This window comes from Acomys minous (genome assembly GCF_964271855.1).
Source record: "Acomys minous genome assembly, chromosome: 16".
Lineage (NCBI taxonomy): Eukaryota > Metazoa > Chordata > Mammalia > Rodentia > Muridae > Acomys > Acomys minous.
In genome coordinates this window covers 16,820,005-16,846,885 of record NC_140498.1, presented here as the reverse complement: position 1 = coordinate 16,846,885, position 26,881 = coordinate 16,820,005, and the positions used below count along the sequence as shown (strand labels likewise).

Genomic DNA, 26,881 nt, shown 5'->3' with positions numbered 1-26,881 from the left:
ATCCTTATGAATAAATGAATATGAACAGATAAACAAATGTGTTCATTCCCAAGGAAACACAGCAATAGTTACTTTCTCGCCCTTTTGGACAGCAACAATTAACTTCTCTTATTCAGCTTGGCTCAGCTCAACTTAGAACAGTTTAACTTTTTTGTTTGGTTGGATTTTTGTTTTTCAAGACAAGGTTTTCTCTGTGTAGCCTTGGCTGTCCTGGACTCGCTTTGTAGACCAAGGTGGCCTCAAACTCACAGAGATCCGCCTGCCTCTGCCGCCCACCACACCCAGCTAGCTGCCTGTTTCCAGGGTGCCTGGCTACTTGAGTTTGGTTTTTTGTTTTAATTTAATAATCACTTGGCTACTTCAGTTTTTAACATTAAAACTTCTTTTAAAGTCAAGTTTTTTTGTTTGTCTTGTGTTTTGTTTCTGTTGGGGGTGGGGATGGGATTAAGACAGGGTTTCACTGTGTAGACCTCATTATCCCAGAACTCGCTCTGTAGACTAGGCCGACCTCAAACTTAAGCGATCCACCTGCCTCTGCCTCTCAAGTGCTAAAGGTGACATGCAACACCACCACAGATGATAAGATTTATTTTATTTTATGTATGAGTGTTCCACCTGCAAGTACACTTGCATATCAGAAGACGGAATCAGATCCCAGTATAGACAGTTGTGAGCCACCATGTGGCTGCAGAATTGAACTCAGGACCTCTGGAAGAGCAGACAGTGCTCTTAACCACTGAGCCATTTCTCCAGCCCTTGTTTTGTTTTCTGAGACAGGGTTTGTCTGTGTAATCCTGGCTGTCCTGGACTTGCTTTGTAGACCAGGCTGGCCTTGAACTCACAGCAATCCACCTGCCTCTGCCTCCCCTAGTGTTGGAATTACAGGTGTGCTCTACTGCACCTGGCTTAGGTGGTGTTTTTATATTTTTGGTTGTAAACCTAACCTTTAACAGCTGAGCCATCTCTCCAGCCCCTGGTGGTGTTTTTTGTTGCTGTTGTTTGGTTTTTCAAGACAGGTTCTCCTGGTGTTAGCCTTGGCTGTCCTGGACTTGCTTTGTAGACCAGCCTGGCCTCAAACTCACAGTGATCGGCCTGCCTCTGCCTCCCAAGTGCTGGGGCTAAAGGTGTGCGCCAACACACCCAGCTGAACAGTGATTTCTTAAGAGTAAAACACACAAACACACACACACCCTCCCCTTGACCCTACTAGTTAAAGGCTCATGGTACAAAGAAGAAGGGCAGAAAAAATCTAAGAGCTGGAGGAGGAGAGAAGTGCTATGAAATGTTGTCTTCTTGACATGACGGTATTGCAGTCGTGGACTCACTGTGTCTGTGGTTGTCTCAACAAGGTCAAGTCAACAAGCACAGTGAGCACCCGATGGGCAACACTAACTGGACTCAGTGAGTTATTAGCACAGAGTAGAGGACATTAAAAAAAAAAAAAAGATAGGTGACATGTTGGGGTTGCCTGGGACTGGTGGGAGGGGTAGGAACTGGGGAACATAAGATCAAGATATATTGTTTATATGTACAAAATGGTCAAAGTATAAGAAATAGTCTAAAAAATAACAGGCTGGGGCTGCTGGAGAGATGGCTCAGATGTTAAGGGCACAGACTGCTCTTCCAAAGGTCCTGAGTTCAATTTCCAGCAACCACATGGTGGCTCATAACCATCTACAATGTGATCTGACGCCCTCTTCTGGAGTGCAGGTGTACATGAAGGCAGAGCACTGTATACATAATAATAATAAATCTTTTTAAAAAGTATTTTAGGCCTGGAGAGATGGCTCAGAGGTTAAGAGCACTGGTTGCTATTCCAAAGGTCCTGAGTTCAATTCCCAGCAACCACATGATGGCTCACAACCATCAATAATCGGGCGCCCCCTTCTGGCGAGCAGGTGTACATGCAGGCAGACACTGTATACATAATAAATAAATCTTTAAAAAATAAATAAATAAATAAATAAATAATAAAATAAAGAGTATTTAAAGCATCAAAAAGTATGGAAAAACTCAACATTTTTCTTAAATTTATCTAAAGATTCACTTTGTGCCTTCCATTGGGCACAGCTGCATATCTGTTTACAATGCCATGTTTTTAAGGACATTCTCAGTGGACTGTCAGTCCTTACCTCACACAATAAATGCACTATTTCTCAGTAGAAAAAGCCACATCAACAATACTACTTTTTTTTTTTTAAACCACATAAGAGGTAGTTTGAGCAACATCCATACAGCATACAGCCAAGGAAGTAGCACTAAGTTAAGAAAATGGCTACCGAAGAGACAGACTACAGGAGCCTGTAAACATGCTGTAATAAGACAGGGTTAGGGCACATAAAACCAAAGCAAGAAATTAGGAGCTCATTCTAAGTAATCCATCACTCTGGTAAAAGACTGGTCACTTAAACTGTACAAACCTAAGGACTCTTGGATAGCTGTAACCACGGCTACTTGAAGATGTAACCATCATGACTGGGACCATTGTTTTCTAAAAGTAACACACACACACACACACACACACACACACACACACACACACACACACACACACACAACTCTCCCATAAGTACTTTTTTTCAGAAAGTCAAGGTTCCTCTATGTAACTCTGGCTGTCCTAGAACTCACTATGTAGACAGGCTGGCCTCAAACTCAGAGATCAGCCTGTCTCTGCCTCCAAGGTCTGGGATTAAAGGTATGCATCACCACTGCCCAGGCCAAAAGTACTTTTACATGTATGAAATAAAAATCAAGTCAAACTCTAATGTAACAATTCTTTTGTTGTTGTTGTTTTTGGAGACAGGGTTTCTCTATGTAGTCTTGGCTGGCCTCGAACTCACAGAGATCTACCTGCCTCTGCCTCCTGAGTGCTGGGATTATAGGCCTGTGCCGCCTCCCCCAGCTCCTAATGTAACAATTCTTACATGCTAAACTTTTTCCTAAGAATGCCTGACATAAAAAGTACATCAGTAACTAATGAAATTGTCAACTGTAGATAAATTTATCTTATTTAACACAGACTTAGTTGTACTCCTTCAACTGGACACATCTTTGAGGCTGAAAATATATGACTCAATGGTAGAGTGCTTGCCTACCATGAGCAAGATGCTACTAGAGTGTTCCAAGGAGTGCTTTCTAAAATTACCTTTTTTGTCACATTTATTTACTTGCTTACTATATGTGCCATGGTGAAATTTTGAAAATGAGGGCACTGTGTAAGAAGTAGTCCTCTCCTTCCTCTATGGGAATCCCATGCATCAAACATGGGTTGTGAGCTTGGCAGCAAGCACCCCTGCCTACTAAGTCGTCTCATAGGACCACTATAATTAGTTTAACCTTAAGGCAACACCAAACAAGGCAAACAAAAACATATGAATTTATCCTACAACCTTTATTTTATTAAAGTAATTCTACTGTATATGGAATCATAGCCACTGTATGGCAGTAAGAATGTCCTTAAGGAGGAAAAAAATTGCTACTTAAGTAATTATTGTCTTGAGGTGACTTGCCACATTCTACTGTCCAAAAATACAAGAGGCATGAGAACACCAAGCCAGGGTCTCATTATGTAGCCCATACTGCCCCATCCTCTTTTTAAAGGCTCTCTTTCATTTTTATTCAGCATTACATAACATTCACCTGCTACATAATATGCGGCATAGCCTTCTAGCAGGAACAGATGACCACAGGTGAAGGTTTTTCCATGAGTCAGAAAAACGCTGTCTTAATGTTCTCCATGTCCCTGGACACATAATAGAAACTGGCTCCAGAGATATGACTATCTCACTCCATGAGAGTAACTCAGGCAATTCTTTTTTCCTTATCTTCACTATTGAGCCAACAGACACAGGCCACTCCAGGGATGACCAAGCCCAGCCCATTATGGTGAGGCCACAGCAACTCTTGACCCACATCTCCACACTCCATACATGAAATACACGCTCACTCTGAGTCCTAACCAGCTCTTCACAGGTGGCTCAGCTTCACCTCCTTTCTCACTCTTGACCCTCCTGTCTCAGCCCCCCAGGTGCTGAGCTACAGATGTGCACCACCCAGCCAGGCCTAATACTACTCTGCACCACAACTTGCAGTGTTACCTTTGTCCAATATTAAGTTCCCCTTTCCAATAGATCCTCTTTCACTGAATAAAAAGCAATGCTTTCATGCTGGCAACATTTGCTAGAGTGAGATGTAATAGAATCTTACTTTTGTGAGGAAATATTTATCGCTTTTATTGAAAAGCAATTCATCAAAAATCACCCCCTGTAGCCAGGCATGGTGGCACATGCCTTTAATCCCAGCACCCGGGAGGCAGAGGCAAGTGGATCTCTGTGAGTTTGAGGACAGTCTGGTCTACAGAGCAAGTTCCAGGACAGCCAGAGCTGTTACACAGAGAAACCCTGTCTTGAAAAACCAATAATCACCCCCTGTAATGTTAAGGTGGAGATTCAAGCCTTTTCCTTTGGTTTATATTTTCTGATGTTCTTTATAAAACAGTTATTTATTTGGTACTGTGCATTAATGAACAATTTGGGTTAAGGGATAATAAATTAAGTAAAGTAAATGTGGCAGAACAAATGCCAGCAACCCTCTCAGTCAACGAAGTTCAACTGCTAAACAATAAATTCACTATGACAGGAGCAGAGTCTCTAGAACCAGGGGGTTGAAAACATACCGTATTTTTTGGACTACAAAAATCACCTGACCCTAAGACAGAGCTAGTTTTTAGAGCAGTAAAACAAGAAAAACAGCAAAAACAGCAATCGGACCATAAGGCACACCCTAACAATCACCCCCGACTTTTGGGCGGTGAGGGTGGGGAAGTGTGTTTTATGGTCCGAAAAATATGGTAGGAGAAGCTGTGAGCACCTGAGAACTGACAGGAAATCATCTACTGACTTGGTAACACTAACTGGGAGACACCGGAGAGTAGCAGGAAATGTCTGTAGCATTTAGATAGTCGACAGGCAAAACCAACTCAAATCAAAATGCTGAAGTAGAGTGTTCATTACAGAAGGAAGGGGCAAGGACTGGCACACAGCACAGTGGCTCAGATGGACTTCTTTCACTACAGAGAAATAATCTGAATAGACTGATCAGTCACAAACCAACAAACTCTCAGGGACATTGTACGATCTTTAGCATCAGCACTGGGATAAAGAAGAAATTCAGGATACAGTTAAGAAATTAAGTCAGGCCTACTCTCACCTCCACAGGAGTGCCATAGCATTTGTGTGGACACATGCACATACACAGAGTAATTTTTTTATGCACAAGTTCATGAATATGGACTGCATTAACCCTAGGGCAGTATTTCACATATAAACTCAAGTAGATCAATGCTGGACTTTTTTGTTTTGTTTTGTTTTGTTTTTTGGTTTTTGGTTTTTGTTTTCCGAGACAGGGTCTCTCTGTGTTGTCTTGGCTGTCCTGGACTCACTTTGTAGACCAGGCTGGCCTTGAACTCTCATCGATCCACCAGCCTCTGCCCCAGCCTCTGCCTCACAGGTGCTGAGATTAAAGGCATGTACCACCACGCCTGGCCAATGCTGGAGTCATTAAAGACAACCTAGTCTATAAAATAAATGGATCCTATAACTTTAACCAAACCATTCTAGTGTGTCATTCAAAGTTACTTGGACATTAAAATATGTATTAAAATTTGTAACAGGGAGCTGGAGAGATGGCTCAGAGGTTAAGAGCACTGACTGCTCTTCCAGAGGTCCTGAGTTCAATTCCCAGCAACCACATGGTGGCTCACAACCATCTACTTTGTGATCTGATGCCCTCTTCTGGCCTGCAGGTGTACATACAAGCAGAGCATTGTATACATAATAAATAAATCTTTTTTTTTTTTTAAAGAGAGACCTTTAAAATTTTTTTTTGTAACAGATGCTGGGCAGTAGTGGCACATGCCTTTAATCCCAGAGCTCTTGAGGCAGAGGCAGGTGAATCTCTGTGAGTTCGAGGCCAGCCTTGTCTACAGAGTGAGTTCCAGGGCAGCCAGGGGTACATAGAAAACCCCTATCTCGAACCCCCCCCCCAAATTGTAACAGTGTACCTGCAATCAAAGGTAGTTTTCCAGCACCCACGAAAGCAGATCACTACCACTCATAACTTCAGGTCAAGGGGAACTGACACCCACTTCCGGGCTCCAAGGGTAAATGCATCCATGCTCATATGCACATAGAAACATGCAAACACACCCAAACACACACACATAATTTAAAAATAATAAATATATACTTTGTTTTTGGGGGGGGTTGTTTGTTTGTTTGTTTGTTTGTTTGTTTTTCTTTCAAGACAGGATCTCACTATGTAGCTTTGGTTGTCCTGGAAATCACTATGTAAACCCAGCTGGCCTCAAACTCACCTGCCTCTGCCTCATAAGTGCTGGGATTAAAGGTCACATATATGCCACCACACCTGGCTTAAAAATAATTTTTTAATTATGAAAGAGAGCCAGTGTGGTTGGTATATACTTATAATCTCAGCACTTGGGGCCAAGGCAGGAAGATGATAAATTTGAGGCTAGACCAAGCTAAACAGAAAGACTCTCAAATACTACAATAACAAATACATATGTAGGTTGTTTCTTTTCTTTTTTGGGGGGGGGGTGGGGGTGGGGGGGTGGGGGTGTCTCTGTGTAACAGAGCCTTGACTGTCCTGGACTTGCTTCGTAGACCAGGCTGACCTCAAACTCAGCGATCCTGAGTGCTGGGATTAAAGACACGCACCCCATGTCCAGCCTGGTTATGTTCCTTTTAATGTGAAGTAAAATACAAAATCTGATTTTTATGATTATTGTTGCTTAGGAGTTAAGAGTGCTAGACATGTAAGCTTAAACTGTATGTACATATTTATACAAAAGCATACCTAAACCTACTTCACATGACCATAAAATTCAAGTCTAGATTATATCCACATACTAGTCCCACAAAACAAATCAATAAAAAGGTAAATTACATATTAAATAAAAATGCAAAAATGTTTAGGCCAGACAAAAGAGAATAATTTCTAATTTTACAATTATTAATTTGGTAATTTCTATGCCACTTTTTTCAAAATTCTACCTAAAAAGTTGCTTTAATCAACAGGAAATGATGCCTATAGCTTAGGGTGGAAAGTTAAATAAGAATTCTTATCTCAGCAAAACTCTAAAAATTTACATATAATTAACTTCACAGGTATTCTCTTCTCATGGTTGACTTAAACTTCAGTCAGTAGCATGACTGCCGTGCATGTGAGGCCACGGTTCTAACCTGCGGCATCACAAAAACGAAAGCACTCATGTACATCCCAGCATTTTTCACTTAAGAGCACAAATATGTACACCCATATATTAAATACTACTCAAAATAGTGACATGCATTACTGTAGCTAATATACCATGGAAATACAGGGTATTTATGTGACACACCAGCACTCCACCCTCATGCCCCCAGCTCTGCTTTTGAGAGAGGAGTAAACAGGAAGTACAGTCTGCAAGGACACAACTGTTACCAACTTTTGTGCCCTGAAATTTCCCCCCTAAAACTCTGAGAACTGTTTGAGCTGGTAAGGAAGTTCAATCAAGTGTTGGCCACCAGGACCTGAGATCAATCCCCAGCATAACGCCCATGCAGTAACACTCACCTGCAACCCCAGCACAGACACGGACAGCCAATCTGGCTGATCTGCAATGCCCCAGGTCCCAGTCAGATTCTGTTTCAAAAGGGGGGAGCAGGGAGACGCTCAAGGAACCACACCTAGAGGCTAACCTCTGGGTTATGTACAAGCATATGCAAAAGAATACTGCCAAGTTCTGTAAGTAACGGTAATTGTTTTTCTTTAACAAAGGCTTAGTAAAAGAAAAATGTTTGGCTTTCAGTCTCATTTCAACCTACAGCTCTAGTAAAAAGCAAGGTACGACACAGCCAAAGCAGGAGTGTCTAAGTCCATGTAAGTCACCAACACTCAGCCTTCAAGGATTGTTATCTTAAAGAGAAATATGGAGTAAGCATCCTCAAAAAGTTTTAGGTGGAGCCAGGCACAGTGGCTCGTTTCATTTTAGCACTTGGGAGGCAGAGGCAGGAGGATCTCTTTGAGGCCACCCTGGCCTACATAGTGAGTTCCAGGACAGCCACAGTTACTGAGTGTGAGACCATGTCTCAAGAAATAAACTGAAACAAAACGAAACTTTTTTTTTTTTTTTGGCTTTTCCAGACAGGGTTTCTCTGTGACAAAACAAACTTTTAAGTGTTGTCACCTCCTTTCGGACCACATTTCCGTCTCTGTCTTTCCTTGCCCCAGAGTTCTCTTCAATTCTACTGACCCTTACTATTTATTTCAGTGTGTTTCCACTTTCCATATTAAAAATAATTAATTTCAGTTACTTTCTCTTCCTGCATCTTTCTGGTTTCCACTAATTCTGTATAGAACTATAAACACTTTCAGCTACAGAAACATATGTGCATTGCACCAGCTCCACACGCTCACTTAGCAAATACGAGCACCTCCACAGCCATCCACTGCCAAATACTGAGATTCAGCGCAGGGAATGAGGCAAAGCTGCATCCCTAGGGGCACAGACAGCACAACTGTGCACTAGGGCCAAGGAACCTCAAAGAAGACTACGGAGCAGAGTCCAGTCTGCCCAGGAAAAGCTAGAACTTACACTCAGGACAATACAAACAACAGAGGACCACTTAAGCACAGCAGTAACTCTGGTTTCCATTTTCTATTGCTCTGTTCTGTGATAAAACACTGTCCAGAAGCAACTCTCTGGCTAACTTACCAGCTCCTGCTTGAGTTTCCGCCTTGACTTCCCTCAATGATGTCCTATGACCTGGAAGTATAAGCCAAATAAATTCTTTCCTCTTCCCAAGTTACCTATGGTCCAAATGCTATCATAGCAACAGAAAGGAAAGTAGAACAGCACAAAGGGCTCTTGAACGTAGAAGTAAAATAACCGACTTCCACTTTACAAGCCTGACCTAGTGGTTCTGCCGGAGACAGAAAAGAGCAGCAGTAAGAGAACGGTTGCTTAGAGGACGACAGGACTGGAGGATGGGAAAACGGGTGGATTTATTTCTGAGCGTCTCTGTGCCTGTGGTTTTTTGGGGGGGATCAAACACCGGGCCTTTGCACATGCTCAGCAAGCACAGCCACCGAGCTGCGTATCCCTAGAGGCCCTGCACTTGTTCTTAACCCAGCCTTTAAGATACACAGAAGCAGACGTTTTTCACAGCCCCTTGTTTTGATTCGCTTTATTGGATGTGTAGTATCAGAAGGGCTGCCAGGCTTTCCACAACAGGAGCTGACAGAGCTGACATTTAACCAGATGAGGAAGACTGGGATGGAAACGACGGCCAGAGGAAGAGAAGCCGGAGGGGGAATGCAGCTGTGGGCTTGTTAATAGGAAGCTGTCAGGTATCTAGTTGAAAATGTTGATTAGGCAGATGGATCTACAAGACTGGAGGCTAGAAAAAGATTCAGACTAAAGATAAAATTCTAAGCCTGAAATACATGGTAATTCTCACTAGATAGATAGGATGAGATCACAGAGACTAAATATAAATACAGCAGAGGTCTAAACACAGACCCTGGGAACACTGCCTCCTTTTTAAAAAAAATCTGGGGGAAAAGAAAAGAAGAAGAAACTGACAACACAGTTATCCGGAAAGCAAAGGGGAGAAAGGTTTCAAAGATGTAATTCTCAGTCAAGCCAAATGCTGCTAGCTCAACCGAAATTAGTACGGACAACTAACTAGGGAATCTACCTCCGAAGTACAGCTATGGTAGACTGTTAGACAGGAGCTGAACAGACAAGTAATAACTAACTGATATCCAAAAAAAAAACCACTTTTTTTTTAGGCAGGGTTTCTCTGTGTAGCCTTGGCTGTCCTGGAACTCACTTCGTAGATCAGGGTGGCCTCGAACTCAAAGATCCACCTGCCTCTGCCTTCCTAGTGCTGGGATTAAAGGTGTGTGTGTGTGTGTGTGTGTGTGTGTGTGTGTGTGTGTGTGTGTGTGTGTGTGAGAGAGAGAGAGAGAGAGAGAGAGAGAGAGAGAGAGAGAGAGAGAGAGAGAGAGAGAGAGACACCACCGCTCGGCTAAAACACAACTTTTTTAGAACAGTAACTAAGGAAAGAGATGAACATGTTGTTAAGGAATACTTTTTAGAAGATGGGAGATTTTTCACCTTTATCTATATATAATTAGTTAAGAGTGATCCAGTAGAAATAGGACAAAGGTACATGCTGAGTGAGAGGAAGACTGGAGCAATTAATATCCTTGACCAGAGAAAATGAACAAAACCAAGGGTGAGAACAGAAACAGAAGATGCATAAGGCATGAGTAGAGATGTAAGATGCCCAGGAAACGTTTTCTGATTGCTTTCATTCTGAGTTTACAAGAAACTAGGTCATCAGCTGGAAATGGAAAAAAAAAGGGGGGGTGCAAGAGATGACGAACGAGGTATAAACAGTCATTCAGGAGAAAGAAAGCACTGAACCAGGGGAAAGCAGTGAGATTACAGACTAAGAGAGCATGTAAGGTTATTGAGGCCAGTGGGAGTATCTGAGAAGACTTGGGCACAGTCAGGGTAAAAAAAACTGCTATACAAGCTGTGGGTGACAGGCGTTCAGATGAATGCAGTAACGGAAGGATGGAGTGTAAAGAGACAAGAATAGTGAATACCTTGGGTTCAAACCAGACAAAGAATACTCAAGAGAGATTATGGAGAAAAGAAACTTAACAGCAAAATGACTCTACCAGAAGTGGACCTGGGGAGAGAGGGGAGCGGGGAGCTAGAGAGATGGCTCAGAGGTTAAGAGCACTGACTGTTCTTCCAGAGGTCCTGAGTTCAATTCCCAGCAACCACATGGCACCTCACAACAAGTTATACTGGGATCAAATGCCCTCTTCGGTCATGGAGGTACACAAGCAGGCAGAGCACTGTACACATAATAAATAAATCTCAGAAAAATTTCAAAGAAAAAAATTTTTAAAAGGAGAAGTGGACCATGAATCACACATACACAGAAGTACCCTGAAAATGGCATTATTAGACAGGAATTGGGAAGGATGTTGAGGCCCCAGGAAAATGCTGATAGCTGTGCTGTATTATAAAGTCATTTTAATGTACTGTGTTTAGTTCTAGTAACATGCTATTCAGCTAACTTAAAGGGGAAGATAAACTTCTCCTTGAGCAAAATGAGCCTATGTTAAGCGCACTGAGCCAGAATACTAGAAACACGGGAGATGGTGCTTCCCAGGCATGAAACCCAAGAACACCACTCACAGTGTTTCTGGAAGGAGTCATCTAACAACCTATTCAACAAAACTAACCACTCAAAACCTCATCTTATCCCCAATCTCTAAACAGGGGAGGACACCCCTACTGAAAAATTGACAGTATTATTTATAAAACAAAGAAACAAAAAAGAAAACTACCAGGTGAGATGGCACCCGTCTTCAATCACACCACTCAGGAGGCAGAAACAAGCAGATCTCTGTGAGTCCAGCCTGGTACACATAGCCAAGTTCCGGCCAGAACTACATAATGGTAAGCTGTCTCAAAAGAAAGATGAAGGAGGGAGGGAGAGAGAGAATGAGAGAGAGAAAGAAAGGAAGGAAGGAAAAGAAAAAGAACTAAAATAAGACTAGTGCTGACAGACACTAGCAGACTTTATTATTTAAGTGACTAGAAAAGCTTCATGACCACCACAAGACCTAGAGAAGGAATCTGCAGGGACGGCTTGATGGCACAGTGAGAACCCCTGCGTCCACTTACACCGTTATCAGTAACCATCACTGAGCAGAGCAGCTGCATGGAGACCTGTAGTCTCCCACAGCAGGAGGTGTGGAGCACACACAGTGCTGGACAGAAGCACACACCTTCTGCTTTCTACTGAGGTGCAGCTCAACAGTAAGCAGGTACTTAACACCTGGGGCTCCCTGGGGTCCATCCCCAGCACTGAAAAGAAAAATAAAGTCAAAGTAGGTTACTTGATAAACCAAATAAACCAAAAATAATTTTGTACTTTGGTATACATAATGTCATAAGAAATCATTGCATGAATTTCTAGATCAGTAAACGAAACTACTCAAGGGTCATACAATCCCTGTAAAATAAAAGCATCGGATTTAATGTGAACTCATGTAGCACTTTCTAGGAAAAGGGGTGTTTTACCATAATCTATTTCTTATTTATTTATTTATTTATTTTCGAGACAAGATTTCTCTGTGTAGCCCTGGGTGTCCTGGACTCAATTTGTAAACCAGGCTGGCCTCGAACTCAGAGAGATCTGCCTGCCTCTGCCTCCGAGTGCTGGGATTACAGGTGTGTGCCACCACTCCCAGCTCATAATCCATTTTTAACTACATACATTTCTAAGTACTATAGTTTCAGGCAAAGATTACTTATTACTGAAACTGGACATTTCAGGTGGACCAACAGACAAGTTTCAGCTAACCTCTGTTAGGAGGATCAGAAATTCTAGGTCATCCTCAGCTACACAGGCAGCTGTAATCCAGCCTTGGGCACCATGAGACCTGTCTCCAAAAATAAATGAATCAATCTACAGGTTAAGAGCACTGACTGATCTTCCAGAGGTCCTGAGTTCAATTCCCAGCAACCACATGGTGGTTCACAACCATCTATGATGTGATCTGATGCCCTCTCCTGGCCTGTAGGTGTATATGTAGACCACTGTATCAATAATAAATCTTAAAAAAAAAAAAAATCAAAAATATATACTTTCAATTGTTTTTAAAATCCTCCAAGAGGGCTGACAAAATGCTTGGCAGTTTAGAGCACTAGCTGCTCTTTTGTATGGGGCCTGGGTTCAATTCCCAGCACCCACATGGCGGCTCACACCTGTCTCTAACTCTAGATACCCTCACACTGATATACATGCAGGCAAAATGCCAATAAGCATAAAATAAAACATTTTAAAAAAATCAACAAAATGTCCTAGATTCATCCTTAGCAAATAGCTAAACATTTTCATGATTTAAAAAACAAAAAACAAAAACTGAGATTTAAAAACATAGTAACAGGCCTAGCGTGCTGGTACATGCCTTTAATCCCAGCACTCAGGAGGCAGAGGCAGAGGCAGGCAGATCTCTGTAAATTCAAGGCCAGCCTGGTCTACAAAGCAAATTCAGGATAGCCAGGGCTACACAGAGAAACCTTGTCTCGAAAATTACTAAATAAATAAATAAATAAATAAATAAATAACTGAGAAATGTTTTGTAATAATGCTATTATAATAAACTGTTACAATCTATACAAATACCATAGGCAACACTATGTCATGCATTGTTCTTAAGTATTTTAGGACTTTCAACTGAGAAATGTGTTCTAAATCTAAAAATCACTCTTACAAAAAATGAACTAATGCCCTCCTAACAGATACAAAATCCTTAAATGCCTTGAAAACAGCTGTATAAAGGTTTAAAGGGGTCAACAGAACAAGAAAGGTTAAACTGAAGTGGGGCATGGAAGGGAAAATGGAGAGAAAGAAATAACCTTTCCAAAATGCCCTATAGAAGCCTACCTATGACTGTAGAAATTTCCTCACACATCTATGCATACATACATAGAGTGTGTGTAGGTTAAAACAGAGTCACCCTAACCCTGAACAGCAATACTTCTACTAGACACCACAAGCTAACAAATGAAGAGCCCAATGCTAGGCACGAACTCCTCTTTTGAAGGTGTTGGCAAGAAAGGTCCCAGAGGCCCCTAAACACAACAGGCTATTGACAATACTGTTGGTTACCCTCCAGAGCTTGATGTTAAGGCCTTATTGCTGCTGATGCTATGCACTTGAGTCATAGAACATGGAGATATTAAGCTGGTACTAACCTGGAAGTCTCATCACTACTGGCTAGTTTTTAATTCCAGAAGGTGCTATGCATGCTACTGGAGAAGAAAAGTGATCATCAATCTCACCAGCTGTGAATCTTGCAAACTAAACCAACAAGAGTTCTAGCAAGACATGACCACTGATACAATAGGGGCATATACATCATGGGAACAACCGACCACTTTTTAACTGGATATAAGCCCCACTCCATAAGATGAAACCCGCACTGGGACCACTGTTGGGCTAAGAACCAGAGGCTGCTCATAGGCCCTAGAGCAGAACCTACCCCTATTATTCTGCTAAGTGGACAAAGCATTAAACTGACCCCTAGTGACATATTATTATGTCTATCTATACATTAACGCATCTCTTGGCTCTCATCAGAGAAGATTCTATTTGCTTCTCTGATGATGGTAATTAACACAGAGGCCCACAAGTGAGTAAGGTAAGAGAGTAAGAGGCTGCAAAATGCTCAGCCCTACATGAAACATCTATACTGTACCCTCGCCTCCAAGGCTCAGGGATCATTTCAGAACACTAAGAGCCAGAGGTGTTAAGTGAACACAAGGAAACAGTGTCCGCAGACACAAGTGGGCAGCTGCACACATGAACTCACAGCATTCTCATAGCATACATTAATCCCAGTGCAAGCTCAAGCTAGTCTAAATCCCAGCATGGAGAGGGGAGGTGAACACGAACAGTGTTGTCACTGGTCAGATGGCCACACTCCAGAAGGTCATACAGCTATGAATACATGGGCAAGCCAAATTAGACCTGATAGGTGGGGAGGAGAAGAAAAGGAGGACACAAAGTTAGTTGGTTAGGAAGGGAGTAAGCATGGGAGTTGAGAGAAGGACTGAATAAGGTCAAAACTCAATTGTACAGAATTCTCAACAACTAATTACTTAAAGAAAAAAATCCTCCACCAACACTTCAGCATTTCAAATATTCCAACAGTTATAAATAAGATCATCCTGCCTTTAAAAAAAAAACCTAAACCATCCTGCCTTGACTTATCCTCAAATAAAAACTCCAGGTTAATACTTTGAAAACTTTTAGTACTTTTAAATATACCAAAAATTATGAATTCTTATTTTCTTGGCAAGGTCTCAATGCTGTTGTCAATAAGTCTGAAGTATTTATTTTTTAAAAATATGTATATACAAACATTTCTTCGACTTTAACTTTTCACTGAGATAAAATACATAGCTAGCATCTTAACCATTCACAGTGCACTGGGCATTCCATCAAGCAATCACACTGTGAGCTGTTCATCTGCAGAACAGAAAGTCTCTACCCATCAAATAACTCTCCATCAGCTACATCTATATTTAATATTTTTTTAGATTTACTTGCTTTTATTTTCACACATATGGGCATTTTGCCTGTGTGTGTGTGTGTGTGTGTGTGTGTGTGTGTGTGTGCGCGCGCGCGTGTGAATTGCCTTCAGAGAGCAGAAGAGGGTAGAGCATCTTATTCCCCTGAACTGGAGTTACAGACAGTTACTAGCTGCCATGTGGGTGCTGGGAATCAAATCAGGGTCTTCTGGAAAAGCAGCAAGTGCTGGTGAACTGTATCTCTCTAGCACCGGACATATCTATATTTAATAACTACATTCTGACAAGAAATTGTATCTGTTTATCCACTACTTTCTCCACCTCTTGCCCTTCTTCCTTTCTCCCTGTTGCCTCACATGCACATGCATGCACACACGCACACAGACACGGTCAGACAGTACAGTTCACCCTCTGGCCTTATGACCCTCACCTTTCCTTTCTGACCATTGCTCACACTTACAGAAGAAATGCAAACAGCATAAGTCACAAAGACACCTCCGCCCTCCACAAGCTGCAGTTCCAGCCACAGTGATCTACCAGCCCAGGTGGCTGTTCACCTGGAGCTCTCAGACAGGAAGGAGCCACAGGCTCAAAAGCAACCAGAAAAAAATCTACTGAGTTGCAATTGCTGAGTTCAGATCTCTGTAGGGAATTACTACATAATCAAGAGTCCTCCTTCCACTGGCCATGGAGAAGTAAGTAGCCCACACTCTGGTGGATCTCCAGCTGGTCAAGGATGAGCAGCCATCCTAGAGCAAGAACCATGCTGTATCAGATATCATCACAGCCCATCTTCAATGTTATTTGCTGGCTCTGTAACATTTACCCTAAGGTTTCTTGTAACATTAGGATGTCATGGCATGTCATCAAATGACTTCCTATAAGAAATAAGCATCCTAAAACTATCACAACTCTCTACCACTAAAATATGAGGGGTTGCTGGGTTTTTTGTTTTCTTTTGTTTTTTTTGTTTTGTTTTTTTGGGTTTTTTTTTTTTTTTTTTGGTCCTAAAACACAACTACAGTGAAAAAGTGAACAGTCAGTAAGCCTAAAATCTGAAAGTTGTTTTCCAGTACTCATTAATTCCTTTGTTACTCCTAGTAGCCATAAAAACACTAACAGCCATAAAAAGGTAGCACATGCTTTTAATCCCAGCACTCAGAGGCAGAGGCAGGCAGATCTGTGAGTTCCAGGCCAGCCTGGTCTACAAAGTGAATTCTAGGACAACTAGGGCTACACAGAGAAACCCTGTCTTGAAAAACCAAAGAAGAGGAAGAGGAGGAGGAGGAAGAGGAAGAGGAGGAGGGGAAGAAGAGGAGGAAGAGGAGAAGGAAGAGGAGGAAGAGGAGGAGGAGGAGGAGGAAAAGAAAAAAAGAAAGAGAAAATATTTCAGGCACTGGTAAGTCACAAAGGCCGACTAAATTAAAAAGCTAACTATAAAAACAGTGGTTAATCTTCATTACCTTGTAATGATGGAGATAGACTTTGCAGAACATTAATTTTGACTTCTGAAGGAGTCAAACATCATTCAATGATGGAGACATTCTGCAAAATGTATCATTAGGTGATTTCCTCACCATACAACTACTGTAAAGTATACTTTACAAACCAGACACTACCACATTCTACAGACTGAGGCTATGTGGTGTGTATCCTCATAAACTCTTCAAAAATATAACATTTAAAGAACTGTCAGGGCTGGAGAGATGCCTCAAGGTCAAGAGCACATACTGCTTTTGCAGAGGAACCCAGGTTGGTCCCTAACACCCACATCTGGTGGTTCACAACTGCCTGGAGCTCTAGGGGATTCCACTACCTCCTCTGACTTCTACAAGCACTTTCACTGATGTGTACATGCCACACCTGGAGACATAAATACACATAATTAAAAATAAAAATAGTAATTTGGGGGGGTGGTTGAAGAGACAGGGTTTCTCTGTATAGCCTTGGCTGCCTTGGAACCATTTTGTAGACCAGGCTGGCCTCAAACTCAGAGATCTGTCTGCCTCTGCCTCCCCGAGTGTTGGGATTACAAGCGTGCACCACCATGCCCAAGTGTAATTAAAACAAAAAAAAAAAAGAAAGAAAGAAAGAGAAGCTAAGGGCTAAGGAAATGGCTCAGCTGTTTAGAGCGCCGGTGGCTCTCGTGGAGAATCTGAGTACAGTTCCCAGCACCTACACGGTAGCTTGACTCCCAACCATCCCTAACTCTAGTCTCAGGGAATCTGACCTTCATGAGCACCAGACACAAACATGGTGTGCATACATATATACAGGCAAAACATTCCTACACCTAAAATAAAATCTAAAGAAACAAAACAGAACAACAAAAACTCTCGAGAAAACAGGGGGCTAGAGATGGTTCAGCAGCTAAGAACACTGGCTGCTTGTCCAGAGGTCCTGAGTTTACTTCCCAACAACCACATGGTGGCTCTCAACCATCTAAAATAGGATCCCATGACTCTGGCATGCAGGAGTATATGCAGATAGAGCACACATATACATAAAATATATAAGTAATTTTTTTTTTAAAGAGAAAAATGTGCTGGAGAGATGGCTCAGTGGTTAAGAACGCCACCTTCTCTTCCAGAGATCCTGAGTTCAATTCCCAGCAACCACATGGTGGCTGATCTGATGCCCTCTTCTAGCATGCAGGTATACATGCTACTAAAGTACCCATACACATTAAATAAATAAATAAATCTTTTTTTTTTTAAGTTCTTTGAGCTGGGTATAGTGGCATACACCTGTAATCCCAGTACTCTGGGAGGCAGAGGAAGGCGGATCTCTGTGAGTTAGAGGCTAGCCTGGTCTACAAAGCGAGTCCAGGGCAGCCAAGGCTAACACAGAGAGACCCTGTCTCAAAAAAACCAATATGAAAAAAGAAAGAGAGAAAAGAAAGGAAGAGAGAAAGAAAGAAAAGACAGAAAAACTATCATGATTTCCCCATCAGTAACATGTGTGAGGTTACCTATATTATTCCTGGGGAAAAAAATATTAAGATTGAGTCTCTACATATCTAAAATCAAAACATTCTATCAAACACCTTATTACTGCTAGAACAGCCATAAAAAGTCAATGCTGTTGACCAGAAAGTCATAATAAGGCACATAATTTCACTATTTTTAAGCCATACATGAAAATATAAAAATAAAAATGGGTTGTGGCTGCAACTGAGGTGGAACACATGAGGCCCTGGTTCAAACTCACCCAAAAAATCAACAAAAGACAACAGAAACATCATGTTCATAATAAATGCATCGGTACTCTCCACCTCCTTCTTCCTGAGGTGAGGCTGCAGTGTACCACCACCCCTCGATTTACACAGTGCTGAGGGATCAAAGACAGGGCTTCATGATGCTAGGAAACCACTCTCAGCAACCAAGCTACATCATAAGTCTTCCGTGTTTACAGGTTGGGTTTGGTTTGGGGTTTTTTTGGGGGGGGGGGGAGAAGGGAGTTGTTTTTTGTTGTTGTTGTTGTTGTTTTGTTTTTTAAAGGGGCTGTTTGTTGGTTGGTTTTGTTTTGAAATACGCTCCCATGTAGCTTAGGCTGGATTGGAACTTGATAAGCAACCGAGGATAATCTTCAATATTTTCTGATCCTCCTGCCTCTACCTCCACCTCCCCAGGGCAAGGGTTACAGGAATGTACCCAACTTACGCAGTACTGGGGCTCAAGCTCAAGACTGCACGCGTGCTAAACAAACTAGCAACTAAGGTACACCCTCAGCCTACACCCTCCCCTCCCCCATTCCGACAGGGTCTGGCCTGGCCTGAAACTAGGGGGTATAGGCTGGCCTTAGAGATCCACCTACAGTGCCTAGCCCACACCCTCACTTTGATATGCAATTTTATCATAGTTGTAATACTAGCAAGAAAGTTCAAATAGCACCACATATATTATTACTAATAATTCTTCTCTTGCCAACACTATTTAGTCAGTGGTGTGGTTTTCTAATGGTAAACAAGAAGCCAAAAGAAAATTACTGAAAAGTACTTCTTTCTACCCATCAACCTCTTTCTTTTCTAATACTGAAGATGGAATCCAGAGACTGGTACATGCACGGTAGGCAAGCGTATTGCCTAAGTCACATCCCCAGATCTGTTAAAAATGAAATAAAGTAAAATAGCTAAAATATCCAAAACAAAAGAAAGCCACTGGCTGGGCACAGCAGCACTCACCTGTAATCCCAGCATTTGGGGAGGCAAAGGAAGGTACTGTTATCTCTGTGAATTAGAGGCCAACCTGGTCTACAGTGGGAATCTAGGACAGGCAAGGCTACACAGAGAAACCCTGTCCCAAAAACCCAAAAAAAAGAAAAAAGAAAAAGAAAAAAGAAAAAGAAAGCTACTAATTTATCTTGTCCTGGGTTTCTCTGAGTCTCACATAGCTTCAGCTGGCCTCAAGTTTGTCATATTGGCCAAAGACGGCCTTAAACTCACGACCCTCTGCCTCCACTGTCACAGGTGCTGGCAATAAGGCTCACACTGTCACACCAGTTGGTAGTGCTGGTGATTGAACGAGGGGCTTCATCTAACTGACCCACGTTCCCTGCCCATTATGGGGAACTGTTTTTAATTACTGCTCTGTAATTATCTCAATGTGTGTGTATGTTGCCTATATTTGGGTGCTCCATGAAAACCAGAAGAAGGTGTCGTATGCCTGTGACAGGCAGTTGTGAGCCATGCAGTGTGGGTGTCAGGAACTTAGTTAGCTCCAATCCTCTAGAAGAGCAGCAGGGGCTGGCCTAACCACAGAGGAAGGATTTTTTAAAATATATTTTATTAATTTATTCATATTACATCTCAATTGTTATCCCATCCTTGTATCCTCCCATTCCTCCCTCCCTCCCATTTTCCCCTTACTCCCCTCCCCTATGACTGTGACTGAGGGGGACCTCCTCCCCCTATATATGCTCATAGGGTATCAAGTCTCTTTTTGGAGAGGAAGGATTTTTAATATAGAAACCGTTGCTACAAAGATCCTTACTCAAATAGGGCTAGAGTCACACTATCAATAAAAACACTGCGTCAAAATCTAGTTCAGGGGAGAATAAAAACATCATCTTGTGGAAACCATTCTTTCTGTCACTTTAAAACCTACACATATTCTACTAAACTGACAAATGAAACCATAACCGAAAAATCTTAGCCTTCAAAGAGTTACTTATTAACTTTCAGGTAAAGTGCTATGAATGAACACTTCCTGAGGCTCACTAGGCCACTTTTTTTTTTTTAAATAAAGTGGCCCTGGAGGTTTGAGTCAGTTCCTCACTAGCTCGATACCATAAGATGAACTTCATGCTCAAGCTTAAGAGATTAATAATTTTGGGCTATGTTCCCTCTACAAACAGCATCCGACAGCGGTCTCTGCACTTCCTATGTGTTTAATGAGCATGTTTGGGTAAACGTATTTTTAACAACCAGGGCAACACTAGGTGTTGTCCCCTGTGCCGTCCATGTTCCCGACCCCGTAGAGATTCGAGACCATGCCACAGTCCCTGAAAAGCACACACACGTCTTTCTTTACTCCTACCAAACAGAAAGCTAGGCCTTAAAAATTCACCCCAAACACCTTTATCGTCTTCGTTATCTTCAAAGATGATGAGAAATAGGGCCTGTTAAGAAATAGAAAGCTGTAAACAACTTCTCTCAAAATTCCACATCTCAAGCATATTGTCTGCAAAGCTAGCGATGATAACTGAATAGTTAGTTATCAATAGTTTACCCAGGGCGGGGAACAAAAACATGATAGGCGTTCTCTCCAATAGTCAGTCCATCTGAGTCAAGAGGGTAAGTGCGGAATCTTCCCAGTACGAATAACTTTGTGTGGTGTTTTGAGATTCATTCATTGTACCAGTATTTTACTGAGCATGTATTATGTGCTAGGTCCTTTAATAAAGCTTTTTTTTTTTCCTTTTCTCTTGATGGTGGGCGGGAGTACAGAGGATTGAATCACTCAGGGCCTCCTACAAACAAGGCAAGTTCTCTACCACTGAGCGGTACTCTCAGACCCAGAACGTTTGCGCTCTGCACATCACCACCAAACTCCTCCAGGAAAGCTTATCAGCAGCAATCACTGCTGGCTGAAGAGGAATTCCCGGGTGCCGCGCGAAATGAGCCGGCCAAGGACTGCTACTCAGCTCAAAACCAGACGTCAGCGTGCCGCTACCTACCACACCCGTAAGTAATCCTCACCACCCCGGCTGCGAGCTCCCACTGCAACAACCTGTAAGAGTCGCGGCAGCGGCCGTGGGGCAGCGGCTGGGCTTCCTCCTCTCCCGGGGTTCCCGGGCAGGCCGGGCGGGAGTCGGTGTCCAGAAACCCAGCCGCTCCGCGCCGGTCCAGACCGGCGGGGCTGCGGACTGGGGGAGGGGTCCGTAGCGCCTCCCCGGTCGAGAAGGTGCAGGCTACCGTGGGCGCCGGCCTCACAGAGAATGAAGGGCACCATACGCCAGTCCTCGCGTGAGGACCTCGCCCAGACCTGAAAAATGGAGCCGCCGCGGCTACAGGCGCAGCCGCAGCCTCAAGCCCGCAGCCCCAGTCCGCAGCACGGAGGCGAGGCCCGGGCCGCGCTCGCCCTCAACCTTCCGGGCAGCGACTCTGCACTTGGCACCTCGGGCCGCGTGGCCTTCGTGGGGCCCTCTCCGCACTCACCGTCGCCTTTGTCTCGGCCGCCAGTTCCAGCCGCGCGGCTCCGAGCGCCGGCTCCGCCGCTCCTAGCTTCTCCACACACCCGCAGCTGCGCTCCCTGCTACCGGCTCCGCCCTCCCGCCTAGGCTCTGGCGCGCAGAGGCGGAGCCACAGGTGGCGTGTGCGGCTGCGCGGACACGCCCATTGCCACAAGGCCACGCCCTCCACCCCAGCAGGCGGGCTGGCGGCTCCGAGGCCCCGCCCAGTGAGGGAGTGGTGAGAACGCTGGGGATGCCAGGCGCGAGCAGAATGACCTCCGGGTGGGCGGCTAGGAAGATGGAGGCCCGGTCTTGGAACCACAGCACCTTCTTATCCGGATCTGGCCGTGGTCGCATCGAGGCGAGTGAGGGCGCTGCGAGGCAGAGCTAACCAGCACCAAGTGTCTCTCTCAGTAGAAGTCGAGAATTACTTGCCCAAACACTTGGGTCACGTTTCTTTTAAGATATCAGAATCACTGGCCAAGAGCTTCTGCCTGGCATTTGAAATGTGTGAAAAGTGTTCAGTGGGTCTCTGACTTCTTGTGGGATCGGTTTGTCTTTTTGGTTTTTTTGTTTTGGTTGGTTGGTTGGTTGTTTTGTGGGTTTTGGGGGGGTTTTGTTTGTTTGTTTTGTTTTGGGTTCGTGTTTTGTTGTTTTGTGGAGGGGTTGTTTTTTTTGTTGTTGTTTTATTTTTCGAGACAGGGTTTCTCTGTGTAGCCTTGGCTGTCCTGGACTCACTTTGTAAACCAGGCTGGCCTGGAAGTCACAACAATCCACCTGCCTCTGCCTCCCGAGTGCTAGGATTAACGGTGTGCACTACCTTGTTTGAGAGAGGGTCTTTTTGAAGTCTAGATTGGCCTCAAACTCACTATGTATCTAAGGCTGGCCTAGATCTGTGATCCTCCTGTCTCCACCTCCCAAGTGCTGGGTTGCAAGTGTGTGTCACAGATCTAAGGCCTTTTGGAGTAAAACTCTGGCTGATCTGGAACTCACCGCAGTCCTCCTGCCTCAGCCACCACACTCTGTCTTATGACTACATCAGCTGTACACTTTACGTACCCAGCTGGAAGAAACAAATGAGCATCTTTCATTTGAAACCTAGGCACACATACTCAGATGTGGAGCGACCGCCCCAACAGGATGACTAGGCATTTTCTAGCAGTTTAATCCCAAATTGAAGAACTCCTTGGCTCCTCTCATTCTCACTTCTACATCCATTCTGTCAGTGAGGGTGGTTGGTGTGGTTCTGCATTCAAAAGAAAGCAAAAAATCTGACTTTTCACCTACATTGTGTCTGTCATCCGTGGTCTCAGTCATACCTCAGTGGCCTCAGTGAGCGACATCAACACAGCGTGTTGTCAAAACAACAGGGAGACTATCCTCCCTCAAGGACAGTCAGCTCATGTCTCATATGGTCAAAACCCACCAGTGTTCCAGTCACTGTAGAAGATAAGATCTTTACAATGGCTGACAAAGTCCCTGGGATTTGGTCTTTCCCTATAGGTCTCAGAATTCATCTCCCACCACTCACCGCTGCCTGCATACTCCAGACTGCCACGCAGGGACTAGGACATTCTTTAATTTACATCTTTGTCCCTCACTCCACTCACATCTTCCTTAACAGTGACACTTGGTCTCAGTCCTTCCCACCTTGCCCCGTTCTCTTCTTCAGGAACCAGCTTCACGATTATTCCAGAGTTTTGTTTTGCTATGGCTGTCTTCCCCAACAGAAGCTGGGTGTGTGAGTTGGCCGGGTTTGATTTCTGCAGTGATAGGGTGGAACCCAGGGGCTTGCTCTTGCTCGGTGGGTGCTTGACCACTGAGCTACATGTGCCGACCTTAGAGACCAGGGGATGACCTGACACATCCCTCATGATGCCAATTTTATTTTCAGTTTCCTCTTGATTCCACTTTCTGCCTGTCGACCAACCATTACAGCTTAACCCACATCATACCATCAGCATTTGGACTTCCCAAGTCTCTTGTGTACAGCCACCATTTACTTGATATTTGATGCAGTTTTTGGCCAGTGACATCCTTGTATCCTATTTCACTAAGTAAGAATAATGTGAAAGGGCAGAGAAATTTGTATATAATACTTAAAGGTACATTGTTTCAGAAACCTTTTCTAAGGCAACCCCCCCCAAAAAAAAACTTCCCAAGTGTCATACATTGCTTACTTGCATTGCTCTTTGACATGCAAATATGGTCACCTTGAACAATATCCTCTACCTCTTATCCATAGAAGGTAACTATCTTTTTGTTATAGACTTTTTCATATTTTAGAAAAGTGTGAGGCTGGGGGACGGTGGCACACACCTTTAACCCCAGCACTAGGGAGGCAGAGGCCAGCCTGGTCTACAGAACAAGTTCCAGGACAGCCAGGGGTACACAGAGAAACCCTGTCTCAAAAATAAATAAATAAATAAATAAATAAAGAAGTGAATGAATAAACAGATAAGTGTGTGACTGAACAGCATCTAATTTGAGTTGTTGGGCCATCCATCCTCCCTTTTGTTAAGGACACAATTCTGTGTTCAATTAGATGGGTATTCTTTTGTTGTTGCTGCTGCTGCTGTTATAGCTTCTTGACACAGGGTCTCACTATGCATTGATTTGACTGGCCTGACACTCACTCTGCAGACTAAACTAACCTTGAACTTGGGCAATCCATCTGCCTCTGCTTCTCAAATGCTGATTACAGCATGCACCCTGCTTAGATGATACCACTGTTTGACAGTATATATACATGATGGTTTGCTCAATATTATGTAACTATCATTATACCTTATGATTCAGATTTTTTTAAAAAACAGTTTTAGACCAGCCATGGTGGCATATATCTTTAATCTGTGAGTTTAAGGCCAACCCGGTCTACACAGCGAGTTCCAGGACAGCCAAGGCTACACAGTGAGGCCTCGTTTGGTGAGTGGAGAGTGTGGAAGGACTGAGTGTTAAACGTTGCTCTTCTTCACAAAAAAAAAAAAAAATCATTGAGAATGGATTTCACCATGTCAAAATACAGTTTGTAATTATGATAATACCAAGAACTGAATTTTCTAGAGTCAGAGACAGGATGCGTCTTTTCCCAAGTACAATCTTGCTCCCAAAGGCGGCCAAGGACAGAAAACAGACACCACTGTTCACCGCTGCACAGTGGCCTGCCTCGTGAAATACTGGTAAGTAGCACAGTTGTTAAAGTACAAAAGAAGCTGTCTTGCGCACTTCCTAATCCCTAACAAGTGGAAACACCAAGGACAGCAGGAAGCAACATGTTGGTCCAACCAGCCCCTAATCGCTTCTGAGCTCACATAGCTGCCACATCGGCCTGATTCTGCAATCTCACTAAACTGAATAAACCTTCTTTTGAAGGTCTCAAAGCCGGAGGCTGGGGAGATGGCTCAGCAGGGAAAAATACTTGCTGTACAGCACAGTGCAGATGGACTGAGTTCTATCCCCAGCCCCCATGGAAAAAGCCTGTAAGCCCAGCACTGGGAGGCAGAGACAGAGAGGATCCCTAACCAGCCTAGTCAGCAAGTCCCAGACTCAGTGAGAGAGAAAACCTACCCCTAAAAGCAAGATGGGGAGTGATGAAGGATGTGTGTGCCATCAGCCTCTGGTCTCTGCATACCCACACATGCACACACTGTGCATGCATACACACACATGCAACTCAAAGCCAGTGAATTTTCCTATAAGTGTGACATACATATTTTTAAGTGCTTTCCAAAACTTGATTGCAGCTCTATTTCCACATTTAGAAAGGAGGTGGTGTGTGGAATCAGAATCTGGCATTCAGTCCAGACTCTGCTGCATAATTAGCAATGTGGCTCGGATCAGAGCTCTCTCCAAGCCCATCTTTTCTCTTAATAGGGCTCTTAATGTCTACCTTGAGAACTGTAGAGAACTTATGAGAAATCATGGAGAGAACTCACAGACCCACCAGAAAGCATTAACTATCATCACCACACAAGCATCTAATAAGCTCCTTGCCCTAGCTCATAACCAAAGTTCATAAAAGGCACTGCGTGGGACCATTTGAGCCCTAAAGAGCGCACAATCAATAAGATGAATATTGCTGTGTATGTGTTAAATTTAGGGCCTCTCACATGCTAGGCAAGCACGTTACCATTGAGTTATATTTCTAGCCCCAAAAGAGTGTTTTCAGAGAAGCACCATCCGTCCTTCAGACAGACCATGTGACAGGCACACTCCCATACAATAAAGGAAGGAAGGAGAAGCAAGGCTTACGCCAGCCTAGGACAGCTTCACGGTTCAACACATAATGATTATCATAATAACATGGCCATATTTCTGGGTCTGTCAGGACCATTTCTAGTTCTGGCTTATTATTGTGTCCCCTTTTAACTCTCAGTTGTATCCAGGTTCCAGAGAGAAATTATATATAGCCACTCTCTAGGTGTATGTACAAGCTATTTGGAATACAGAGGACACTCTATTGATCCTATGTAAAGCTATAAAAAGTTAAGTTGTTTTTCCTTTTTCTTCTTCCTTCTTTCTTGACACTCAGGATGGAGCCCAGGACCTCACACTTGCTAACCCCTCCGTCACTGAGCTAGACCTTCAGGCAAACAACAGAAAATAGCAAACATCTCAGCCAGTTAGTGGACAGGATCATTGACACATGGCACATAAATCACGACTTGGGAAGATGGGGGAAACTCAGAAAACATGTGGAACTCAATAAGGACAGAAAAAATAACCACCTCGGAAGGCATTGTCTGAGGCACTGAGATGGCAACTCAGGACACGCTTGCGTCACTCCTCCTTGAACCCTGGCTGAACATCAGACCACAGGAGTCACTGAATGCCCACTGTGTGCCAGGTAGGATACCAGGTGCTGGGCAAGGCTGGATAGAAAAACCTGGCCTGTTCCTCCATGAAATGCCTCATGGCAGCATCTTATAACTGGACACCATAGTCTTAGGAAGACAGAGGAGGCCACAGAGATCTCTACAGACAGCACTGGTTTCTCAGGCCTGCAATTTGGGGTGA

At 43.5% G+C, this 26,881-nt stretch overlaps 1 protein-coding gene and 1 long non-coding RNA gene across 2 annotated transcripts in view; one reads left to right on the top strand and one right to left on the bottom strand.

Annotated features, from left to right (window-relative positions):
- The window catches only part of CDC42SE2 (CDC42 small effector 2), a 71,782-nt gene extending 49,763 nt beyond the window's left edge, over positions 1 to 22,019 (bottom strand). Inside the window, exon 1 of the mRNA XM_084762414.1 lies at positions 21,852 to 22,019. The gene's annotated coding sequence lies outside the window, so the exon portion shown is untranslated. The remainder of the gene's footprint in view (positions 1 to 21,851) is intronic.
- Positions 20,082 to 26,881, top strand: part of LOC311586430 — a 28,360-nt gene continuing 21,560 nt past the window's right edge. Inside the window, exon 1 of the long non-coding RNA XR_014775531.1 lies at positions 20,082 to 21,377. This is a non-coding gene — a long non-coding RNA (uncharacterized lncRNA). The remainder of the gene's footprint in view (positions 21,378 to 26,881) is intronic.